Genomic DNA, 12,580 nt, shown 5'->3' with positions numbered 1-12,580 from the left:
ATCCAGTATGAGCTGCTAACAGAAGATAGTGTTCTTCTATTACAATATTCACAATTAAGTCATAGCGTGCAACGAGTTATTTTACTAGCTACTAACAGCACTAACATCATTGGGCTAGTATCGCCAATATCAAGTAAGCATCTTTAAGGAGGTTGTCATGCAGCGCCCCTAACGGGAAACGCTTTTACTTCGTAGATGAGAATAAGCCAGAACGGCTCGGTGTGGTGCGACGTGCGAGTTGAGTTTGAGCAGTTTGAGTGCGTGTAGTGTCTGGGTGCGTTATAGGGCGCCTAGCTACAGTTAATTTAGTTTTCGGGCGACCAATGTTAACCTGACCCCCCACAACTGTTCATCTAGACGGCCTGGATTGCAACAAGGGCTCGGGGGCGACCGCTACCGGAGCCGCAAACATATTGGACCAGGCAGAAAGTAAGTAATCCACCTTTTTTTTTTTCATGAATACCCTCCGATGTATCTCACTTCATCAGTCAGTTTACTATTATCAAATACATTTAAATCTGTTGTTGTTAATGAAAATAGGTCAAATCATATAGCGGCTTTAAAAGTGTCCATGGGATGGGCAGAGTCGGTTTCTTCGCCGTCCTACTCAAAAATACATACCATTGCCCGGCATTTCCCCTTCATACATTGAGGTCATTATCAATTTTCATTACCTATTAGTATTTTAATAAAGCATAGCAATTTGAAGTCTGAGGCAAGATATCTGTTAAAAATTCCTATATTAAATATGTAATTATACCTATCACAACCAATCGTTTAGGTGTGTTTTAAATCGAGTACATACCAAATTACCTAAACAATTATTCAGTGCTAAATGTATAAATTTAAACAGGGATTTATATATTTAGGTTTATTTCATTGTTGCCAACAATATTTCACTACATAAATTTAAGATGATATTCTAAAGCTTGTAGAATAACAAAACTCTGATATGTGCGAGAGTTGGTCATAGTGACGTCATTGTGTGCTAGCGGAGAGCACCAGTACAAACTAGTATCCCTTTAATGTTTGGACCTCTGAATATAAAAAAAAGGTTTAATAATACCTATACATTAGTAAGTAAGTAAGTAATAGTAATAATTATTAAACACACATTTTCTTTGTCGTTCTTTTCGCCACGTGGTAGTGCGTTTTATTAAATATACACTGAAAGTAGGTATGACTAGTTGACATCATCGGCGAGACTCTCCTTGCAACCAGCCTTCTCGTAGTTCCGCATACCTAATATCGTGGAGCGAACCTAGGATCGATCACGATTCAGCCACAATGTCTCGTTGGGCTTGTTGGTAGATGCAAACTCGACCCCACATTTGCATTAATATATATATCCACGAGGTCTGTTGCACGTAAAAATAACACATTGTACCTATCTACCCTGAAACATTTGTCTCTGTTACACATTAGAGCACAGGCAACATTAAATATCGCAGTAGCAAAAGGTTTAAGTATACACCTGACGGAAGAATTGTTTTTCTGCAGAAAGTGTAAACGGTGAAAGAGAATCACCCGACTTTTTAAAAAATGAATTTATATGTAGGTATTTCTATTCGTTTTCGCTACTATGAGTAAAATGTAACGCAGAAAATATGTATATAGTTTAGACAGAAAATTTAAGTCAATAAACTAATAATGGTGACTAATAGTTCCTTCATAACCTATATACCTATAAGTGACTTTATATTACAGGTATATACATAAGTTACTCTTATAGTTTTATAGATTGTGCTAAGTATAGGTAGGTATTACAGGATTCTAAAAATAAAGTTTTATTAACATAGTAGGTAGGTATATCTTTTGTTGTGCATATCCCTAGATGCGGCTGCTGTAATAATTTGTCATCTGTCAACTGCTAAATCCGTCAAATAACTAACAATGTGTTTTTCTGTTTAATATAAAACCGTTTAGGATTTTATACAACGCTAATTTTATAATGAAATTAATTTTAAGTAACTAACATATGTACAAGTACCTACACCTACTTACATAAACATTATCAAAGTAATAAATAGAATAAATTAAATGTACTGAATTGAGAACCAAAAATTGAACATTTTATTTATTTGTTTACATTATCTTTTGAATTTCTGCAAAAAACGATAGTTTTTTTTTTAAATTGAAGAGATCCTTTATCTTACAGGCACAATTATTAGGATTTAAATGCATCAATCGAACTCTTAAAATATTCAGTAACGTAGGGGAGTGCTTCCTAGTATCTCCATCACGTGCATTTTATGATATACACCATGTATAAAATGAAAATTATTTTTTGTGGACATAGCGCTGTTATTTCCATCTATAATTTTTTTATTTAATAAATGCTCGCTAAGTACTTCCACCTCTACGCCACTAGTGTTTTATTTATTTCGTAATTCCCCAGGTAATGTCACAAACTTGTTATTCTATGAATTTCAAAATGTCAAATAGTTAATAAATTTCAAATTTTGTTTTAAAAGTATACCTCATTCGGCACTCACTTACCAAAAACTTAATCAGAACATTTTAATCATTGTCAAGGTTTATTACGAACTTTTACCGTAGTATGCTTTGCAACATACCATTTAAAACCGCTCCCTTTACCAGATTTATTGGTCTTGAACATCGGAGAAATGTTATAGGTATCTATATTTCTAAATCAGTCGGTGGAAATTGCAAAATAATGGAGTATTCTGATCAATAACAACGGTAATCCGTACTTTTTTATTGATAGCACGACCTTTGCTTTTCTTGGGCTAGACTTACTAGGTCGACGCCACTTTATCGATTTTCTTTTGGATAGAGAATCCTGATATGTAGTCTCATCTCTCCTACATAATAAGAATATAATTTTGCAGTAATTTTATTTTCGTGTCTCTAAATTTGTCGGTTAGCTTGTTGAATATTTTTAAAACAAAATAAAACGTAATATTACCATATGAATAGGGCCTGCAAACGTTTAGTTACCAATGTAAAAGATATTAAAGAAGTTGAAAATTTTTCCATAACTTGCAGCATATTCGCATTACCAAACATCATGAATAAAGAGAAATAATCTCCTCGGTAAGGTAGGGCCGTAATCTGCCTGGCAAAATGTTTGCTGCTGATAGATTTAGATTTTAGTATAATTATTCGGGTGTTCTTTACAAGAACACCATTTGTCACTAAACTGGTTACAGGTATGGGCGTAACTTAAAAAAAAAATCACTGTAAATTTTATATTGATTTTTCATCTAGTCCGGTAATATTATAATAATTCCGTATTATCCTACATAATTCCATATTATCCTACTTAAGACGGATACGGATAACTCTGGTAATATCAATAGTACACAAAATGTGTTCAAGTATGACACATTAAATCACATTTTAAAGTTATTTTCGATTAAATAGGGTGTCCCCTTTCTTCTGGGCGTTATTAATTTTATTTTTTTTTCAATACACAGTTGTTCTAAACCGTTCCATACTAGGTAGGGATGTAGTTTAGATTACAGTTTGCTTTAGTACCTATTTTATTAAATCAAAATTGAAATGTAGGATTTGGTTGATTTATTACTGTTGTAATTTTATCGGGAATAAAGGGATTGAGGTGTGATAGTAATATTTTATCGATATACCTACGTTGTAAAACTTTACGTATGTACCAAATGATTATTTATACACGCAGAGAAAACGTTGTTTAATACAACAAAATATTATTTAAAACAAATAAAAAAAAGTGTCATATATCCACAATTAAATATGTAGTTAATTGAAATAAATATTTCCTTTGATCATTGACAAATTTATTTTATACCACAATATTATTATTTTAAATAAGAAAATATTAGGTTGTCTTGATATATGTACGCGATTTAAAAGAATTTGTCTTTTGTCGATTGAATTAAATTTATGATCAACTTAATATCATCATTTTGCAAATTAACAAAATATTTTGTTGTATTGACACACGCATGCGATTTAATTAATAGAAATTTAGTCCGACTCATTAAATATATTATCAATTTAACAGTATATTTTGTTGTATGGACACAGTCCTGTGTTTTAATTAATTGAATCTTTGTTTGTTTAATTAAATATATTGTCAATTTAGCACTATTATTTTGTTCCTCATAAATAATATTAATTTGAAATGTTTTTTTTATTGTTTTGTTTAAAACAAAATTAATGTAAAATTGAGTAAATATTTACTTAATTAGAACTTTACATTTATTGGCTTGAAGAATTATTTCATCAATTTAATAAATGTACTTATATACCTATTGTAATTTGTAACTTAAATTTCTTTAAATATTTTCTTTAAATACATAATATCAAAACATAATTTTTATATAAAGGCAGATACATAGTGATTTGGAAAGAATAGTTGGAATATTTAAATATTATGACATTAATTTGCTTCTGTATATCAAATATTTTATAGGTATTAAAAAAAATGGAAATCATCTGGGTTTAGGTATAAGGGTATAACTCAGAATATCTATTCTGAGCCGGGTATATAAATAAAATTATTAAATGAATGACAATGTATATATTTATTTTACAATACATAATGATAACGCCATGACATATTATTGGACATGTGAAAAGTGGTCTTAAATACCTAAATTTAAGAAAATTTCAACTACATATTTTATTTTGTTACTTCTAATCTGGCTATTTCTTAAATCGTTTCATAAATTAGTTGATTGAAACATGCGTTTGTTGAAGTAACTAAAGAATATGAACAAAAAAATATTAATTTAATTAACAAATCTATTTTTACCGTGTATAATACTTGGTTTTAAGAAATATTTATGGCATATAACTGGTCAGTTTTAGATTTTTGGTGATATGTCGACGCCATCGTAGTTAATGCGTGGGCTCTAAAATTTATATCAGAATATCCTTTTTTCTAATATAATCTCATCTATCCCGGAAATAAAAAACCTTATGTACATATTTTCAATACGTTTTTCGTCAATAACGACTTACGAGGAGTATATATGTATTTGTATGCGCACTAAGGCCACGTTTATATGGCAAGCGTTTTACTTTGAGCGGAGCTAGTAGGTGCTCGCTTGTCCTATTCCCTATTCTAATAGTCTGTCCAATGTACTTTGAACTCAATGAGCATTTTATGCTAGGCCATAGATACTCCTCTCTCTTATCGAGTTATTTAAGTAGTAGAGGAGTTGTCCTGGAATTGTAAAGTTTCACAAAGTTATTTTTTAGATCTTAATTTGCATTTGCAAAATTTATAGTGCCTTACTGCTTTTCAGGGTCATGACTTGTATATAACAATTTTATAAAATTGAGTACAGTTTTGGGAAAAACTGTAAATTATTTCTTAGTGCAGGGAATCTCTTGCAATGTGAACGTCGCCTATACTCGTATAAATCGATTTTGCTCATAAATACAATTGGCCTTGGCTTTGTCACATATTACTTTTTATACAGATCCTTCATAAATGTTTACAATCCACGTGACCGCCGAGCTTAGGCAACCAACATTGCACGGCTGGTACTGTCAACTAAAAATCCCTAAATCTTGGCGTCACCAATATTAATGATTCCTTTACAATGAACAATGACAAACCGTTACACCAAGTAACCGGTGAAACAAAACCTTGATCTTATTGTTTTAATTTTACCGAAATTTAGATGCCAACGCGAAGGAAACAAAATTCCTATTCCAAACAAGATTAATGGTCACGTGGTTTGTAATCATTTATGAAGGCTCTGTATATTGTTTGTAGTGATACGTGCCACCTTCCATGTGCTTAGGTAAATAATTTATTATTAGTTATTTAATAGATACCTACCTGTACTTAATAAGGCTAGAAATAACTGATGACCTAAATTCGGTGGCTATTGTGTACTTATTTATATACGTATAAAACTTGACGTTGTGTTGAATTACATTTTGTAAGATGCCCGTATGCCCTATTATTATTCCGTTAACTGGATCTATTCAACGTAAATATATTCCTAGAATTGGACTATGCAGATACCTACCTATTTAGTATCGATAATCGATAACAAAGAAATTTGTGGGATTTAAGAGACTAGTTATCTTGGTAACGTTTTTAATAATATAATAATATAAGAAGTCTGAACCAGTTTTAGATTAATACTGAAAAATGTTGTTACGTGGTATGTACATAGTAGCACCCAGTGGGCTAGTAGGTAAGTTCGTCTGAATAATTTTATTTATCTATTATGCCCTCACAAACATTTTAAAGGGGCATTCCTTAGGCAAAAATACGAAAACAGGTTTACACAAACCTTCGTCTTCAAAATAAAAAAAACTGTGTTTTTTGAGCATTTTCCCCTATACACACCTATATACTAAATTCTACGAAACGCGTGGTTCCGGAGTCGTTTGTGATTTATTGAAGGGCTTACTACTACTACAAAAGGTTAAATTTAGTATTTTCTAGCTACAAATATCTCACGCAAAAGATAATTGTATATGTTTAGTAATTCCTATTGTTTTGAAAATCGTCTACAGGCCGCTTGTTATGGGACACAGGACACAGTATACCTAGGAAGCTTCAGTTAAAAATGAATTAAGATATTCTTAAGGCAAGCGACACCTAACTTGCCCACCCCGACGAACCTCCACTGGCCGTTACTTTCGTTACACTTATATTACACTGTTTCATCAAGCCGATTATGGGACATTAAATAAATGAATTAGCATCACAACAGTTTAATCAACCAAATTACGAAACCGGCCAGCCAAACATACATTTGTGCCTATGCGCTAGTATGATCTATTTTATACCTAACATGTATCACCAGTGAGAAGATTGACAATGCAAGTCTGCTTATTGTTCCAGCACCGAAAATGGCAAGTTTACTCGAACGTAGTGTGTGTGTGTGATCTGACTGATCTCTCATTATGTTAAACAACGGCCCACGCGCTTTTGTAATTTTAATAATTATTAATGTGAATCGTTTCAGTTTTATTGGGCATTCCAATGGCCCATGTTTCTTTTTTTTACGCAGTATCATTTCCATATATCTTGCATCGTCTGCAATGCTTATTATCGAGGAGCGAGTTACCGAAATTTCACTAAACGATCCTCAAAGCCAGCTGCACAATGAAATCGTGTTGTGCCGATTTTACACTGCCTTTGTTGTGTAGTCCGTTATAACATAACTTATAAGTAGAGCAGGGAAATTGGTACATACAAGTCATTCATCTTTGACAACAGAAACCGTAGGCGGGGAGAGAAATTTTAGTATTATGTCTGTACGTATTATTATATTTAATTTTAAAAACACAATAATGAACAAGCAAATCCTCATGTGCCATAAGGAAAAGATAAGTTATAATGTTGAGTTCGGAAAATTCCACTGCGGTTTAATTTCAACCGTACTAGAAGTTTCAACTATGCAGGGTGATTCAGAACTTATCCAAAAAAAATTCTGGATGTACAGGGGACCCTTTCAAATACAATTTTATAAAGATACACTTCTGAACGGCATTGGAAACTGGTCCACTGTAAAACCTGACCTCGCACAATGCGACCGGCATGGTGGTGTGATAAGAACGGACAAAAGACTTTCGCAAGGAAAGAAATAAATATAATTTTATAGCACCTATTTTATATCGGCAAATTCAAATGCTTTTGCCTTTACCTATTAATTAATAAAATTAATTTGTGTTTTTAAATAATAAAATCATTTTACATACCCGATGTTACAACAATTGTTCAAAATTTTATCCACCAACGTGTAAACACATTTGGGTCCGTTTTACTCAGTTTCTACGAACTAACACAAATGTTGTCTTGCTTCACCGTAACACAAATGCTTCACCATAATACAAATGTTGTCTTGCTTCACCATAAATTAAAACGATATCCATCAACTCCGAGTTACTATACACGTAAACCATTTTTGACGGTAATTACTAAAAAACTATTGTAAACACCACAGATAACAGGTATACACTATCGCGACGACGGTTGCAAAATGGGATTTCAGTATTCGGAGTCGCTGAGGCCACGTGGCTCCCCACACGTATTGCGAATGACGCTAGAAACTACAGTTGTCCAGCTTATGTAGTGGTTGAATGTACTATAACTTCAATAATTTTTTTCTCGGAAATTATAAGGATTTTACAAAAAATTTTTTTATGATATTGACTCCATTTCTCATGCCGCATCTATTCCCATTCCATATTTTTTGGATAAATTGTGAATCACCCTGTATATCGATTAGGTGAGACTTTTTCCTACAGATCGTGAACATTAGATGGAAACTTTAATAAATTATTTTGCAAGATTGTCTATTTATTCTTTTTATATGTATAATACTAAGAATATTCAACACCAAACGGTAGCTCTACTATTAATGTCTTATTTAGGAATTCACGAGAATTTGATAAAATGGCCTAACATTGTAGTTAACAGTTATATATTATTTTCATTGTAGGTCATAGTAGGTCGTAGATAATCAAAATTTCTATTTTATGGACGTCAGATTGGTTGAAATGTCGGATATGTACCTTTTCCTTCTTTTAACGTATCATGGGTTTCTCTTTATTTAACCGTATGATCTCCTTAAAGAAAAGGTGACTATCGCACCGACAAACCGAATTTCATTATATTACATTATTTGTAAACAAGTGAATTACAGCGCTAAATAAAATCAATTTCCTGTTTCCTCATTACATTTCAGGGACTAGTTGGAATGTCTTGGAATTCATTTCTCAACAAAATACGGGTGTCGTACAGCGCAAAATTAGAAATATATTTTCTTGTTTATTTATAATAATAATAATAATAATAATAATAATAATAATAATAATTATTATTATTATTATTATTATTATTATTATTATTATTATTCACATTATTCACATTTTAGGAAATAGTTGGAATGTCTCGGATTGGATTGTTAAAAAATTGTATTCTAATTAATTTACGATACGCCTAAAGCTGTAACCCGGTATTATGTTTTTTTTTCCAGCCGCTAATTTTCTCTCGACAATTTCTTAGTTTTAATACTGCTTCAACTACCCCAGTAACGGTTCGAGATTTCAGCCCGTCCCCCCTTAGACAAAAATTCTTTGTACGCCACTGAGACATACCTATACAGCATAGGTAAAGCGAGTACATATTATACTATACTCCGCAGTCGAAATTATAGAAAGTGACTAAGACATAATATAAAAACACTATTACCATAATGCGTATAAAATATAAGATGATTTTTTTACGGTTCAATATTATTATTATCTTTGTGCCGCTCGCTACGCACATCGATAGAATCTATAATCGTGTATAGACCGAGTTACACTGAACGTCGATCTATATTTTATCTCTGTCTTTCCCGCTTGGTAGGGAATAGGGAAATGCTTTTTTAGTGGGTGTAAATGGACTTGATTTAACCCGTCCTGAGAAACGTCATAGCATAAGCGTAGACGAGGGGTCTAATTCCATGGCTATAATAAATTTATAAATTAAAAAAACACAATTGGGACGTTTTAAAATGCTGTAATAATTAAAATGGATCAAAGTGCCTGTTATAGCATACCGTAAAAAAATATTAGATGTTATGTTTCATTATCTTTTTTCATTATTTTCTATATCTTGTTGCCTTTTACGCAGACACGCCAATGGATTTTCGTTCCCGGCACGCTTCATCCCCCTTACTAGTCCAAAAGCTAGCGATGAATCACTCTATAATTTCGACCGCGGAGTATAGTATATGTTTAGATTTCCGAATTTTCATCCGAGTAGTCCTACTCGGATCCGGGTATTCGTAAATGTAAATTCCGCTTATAGGCCGGGAAATATAGGTAGAGTTGGACGCGACTTTTTGTTTCGGCAAGCTGAATTTATCACTATAGATGCTAAATATTATGTATAATAACATATTAGTTTCCACATTCATAAAAATGGGGGGAAGATTGTTTACAGGGTGGTTAATTGTATAATTTTTACGTAATTTTCGCTTATAACTTTTTTCAGTTCATTTCCACGAGAAAACAGTAAAGTACTTTTTTTTCGTCTTTAAAAGACCTACAAAGCTAGCCCTCGAGCGTAAAAAAATATTGATTAGATCAAAAGTTATAAACAGAAGATAATTTATTTATAACTTTTAAATTAAACATTTACAAACTGCGTTGAGCATCTTCTACAATCGCACTGATTTTTTCATGGTAGATTTCATAATAATACATTGAAATCTATCATTTTTTTTTTTAATTTCAAATTTGCAACTTGGATTTTTTTTTATTTTTTAGCCTTAGTTGCAAAATGAAATATACGACGCACGCGCGGATATAGTTATATATTATGACATATTCGGAAAGCATAAGTTTTCATAAAAAGTGCTTTAAGGTAAAAAAAAATCGTCAAGATTCGTTGAAAAACAACGGAGTTACAGATAGTCAAATATATTATTTTCAAGCGAATTTCGTTTATTTAATGGGAGGACTATGAATATTATCGTCATTTTCTTCGGACTCGCTGTCGTTCGCTTCCCCCACCCCTCCGCCGCGTCACGGTTCGCCGAAAATCAAGCGACCCACTGACTTTTGACAATATTTCTTATGCACTTAACATACTTCCACAAATAAAATATTTTTATCTGGGAAAGTACTCGGGTTGCCGGTTATGACAGTTTTTGCCGCTACCAATCTAATTTGTTTAACAATAGGCCGTCAAATTTAACAGTCTGTAACTCCGTTGTTTTTCAACAAATCTTGACGATTTTTTTTTTAACTTATAGCTCTTTTCATAAGCTTTCCGAATATGTAATAATATATAGCTATATCACGCGCGTGCGTCGTATATTTCATTTTGCAACTAAGGCTATAAAATAAAAAAATTTCCAGGTTGCAAATTTGAAATTAAAAAAAATGATAGATTTCAATGTATTATTATGAAATCTACCATGAAAAAAATCAGTGCGATTATGGAAGATGCTCGGGATAGATAGTCCAGACTAATAATTAGTTAATTTGTTTATAAGGCCATAACTTGTAAACTATTCAACTTACCGTTTCCAGATTTCGTGTGTGTTATTAGACAGTGATAAGGAAGGAGAGGATGCGATGCTAAAACGTTCTGGTAATAATAACTCGGTTTATAATTTTAATTCAAAAGTCATAAATAAACATCTTCTGTTTATAACTTTTGATCAAAAAGTCGCGAAATGGTCATTTCCCAGCTCTTTTAATTGGCCTATTAAGAAATTTGAAATCATTGTATATGTTCGTTTTATTTGTTAATAAAATAAACATTTACATTCATTGACAGTAATATTTCTGCGGCCAGTTAATTTAATAACAACTGGTAGGCGTACAAAATAAATGCAGTGATAAAATAGTTCAAATGATACGAATGGAATTATAATACACACATATTTTTTATTTTACTTTTCTGATTCATTGGGCTCGACATTTTTTTAACGAAGAAAATGTGGAATTTATTTTTTTGTTAATAGTTTTTTTAAGATAACCTTTTTTTCTTAAATTTTTCATTGAAATTTAGTACAAGCAGGTGTTTGAGGTAGACAAAGACGAATATGGGCAGCGTATCTCTCAGAGGTCGCTAAAAATAACCTGAAGCGGTATTTTGTGTTTCGTCATATTTTTTTTATTGGTGCAGATTTTGGGAAAACGCATGCAATTTACGTAACGTCATGTTGTTAAAATAGAAACAAGATTTTCGGGAATCTTTAACGGCCTCTATGTGGTAAAAATTATGCCTATACCAAAAACCCTTCTATATCAAATTTAATGGAAATATTTTAAAATATGGAGTTATCTATTTTTTATTTTCACCTGCAAGGATAGCATTATCTTTGCAATATGACTCATTAACTTCAGAACACCTTGTATAAGATTTTTTAAAGTTGAAGATGTTACTGTGTCACATTAAATATTATGTATCTCATCAAAACATCTCATTTCTTAATTTGTACGTATCGTTTCGGATATTTAAATTGTTGAAAAATGTTGAAATGTATCGTAGTTCTTAATGTTATTGAATTTCTTTCTGTATTTTAACTTCAATTTTATTTGCAACTAAATTTATTTCAAATGATCCCTACATTCTTCTGTAACGCAAACAAATTAATTGGCTATAACATTTATATCGCAACGGAAATCTATAAACTTACCAATTACAGTGTCAAAGAATGTTTTGTACCGTTTAAATTGTATTTTTAAAATAGCTGCAGTATAACTGGAATAACTATTTCAAGGTCATGTTCATATTATAAAATATCTTTGTTACTTCTCCGATTAACACCTCTGGATTCATATTATGAAGATTGTACGTACATACGTACGAGTATGTTTCATAGCTGCAATATTTTATCGTTTTGTTCTCGCTTCTGTTTGCAGTCAATCAGTCAATTATTGCAATGAATTTTCATAAATCCTTATCAGTAACGTATGATATTTCTGTAGAGCTTAGTGCTGTAAATAGATTTTGTATCAGTTATTTTTTTATATCCCACTGATTAATACCGATAATTTTCGGCAATTTATTGACAATGATTGTACATATTAAAATGCAGACTTTTAGCTATGTATTATTTTCAGTCTTTTAATAAGGATGATAATAATAATAATAATA

General features: G+C 31.7%; 1 protein-coding gene across 1 annotated transcript in view; it reads left to right on the top strand.

Moving 5' to 3' along the window:
• Nucleotides 1–12,580, top strand: part of LOC108912412 (plasma membrane calcium-transporting ATPase 1) — a 63,451-nt gene continuing 50,871 nt past the window's right edge. The window contains exon 1 of the mRNA XM_023455066.1: nucleotides 1–429. The gene's annotated coding sequence lies outside the window, so the exon portion shown is untranslated. The remainder of the gene's footprint in view (nucleotides 430–12,580) is intronic.

This window comes from Anoplophora glabripennis, unplaced genomic scaffold (assembly GCF_000390285.2).
Source record: "Anoplophora glabripennis isolate ALB-LARVAE unplaced genomic scaffold, Agla_2.0 scaffold518, whole genome shotgun sequence".
Lineage (NCBI taxonomy): Eukaryota > Metazoa > Arthropoda > Insecta > Coleoptera > Cerambycidae > Anoplophora > Anoplophora glabripennis.
Note: the sequence above shows the minus strand (reverse complement) of the source record. Positions and strands in the feature narration are given on the sequence as shown.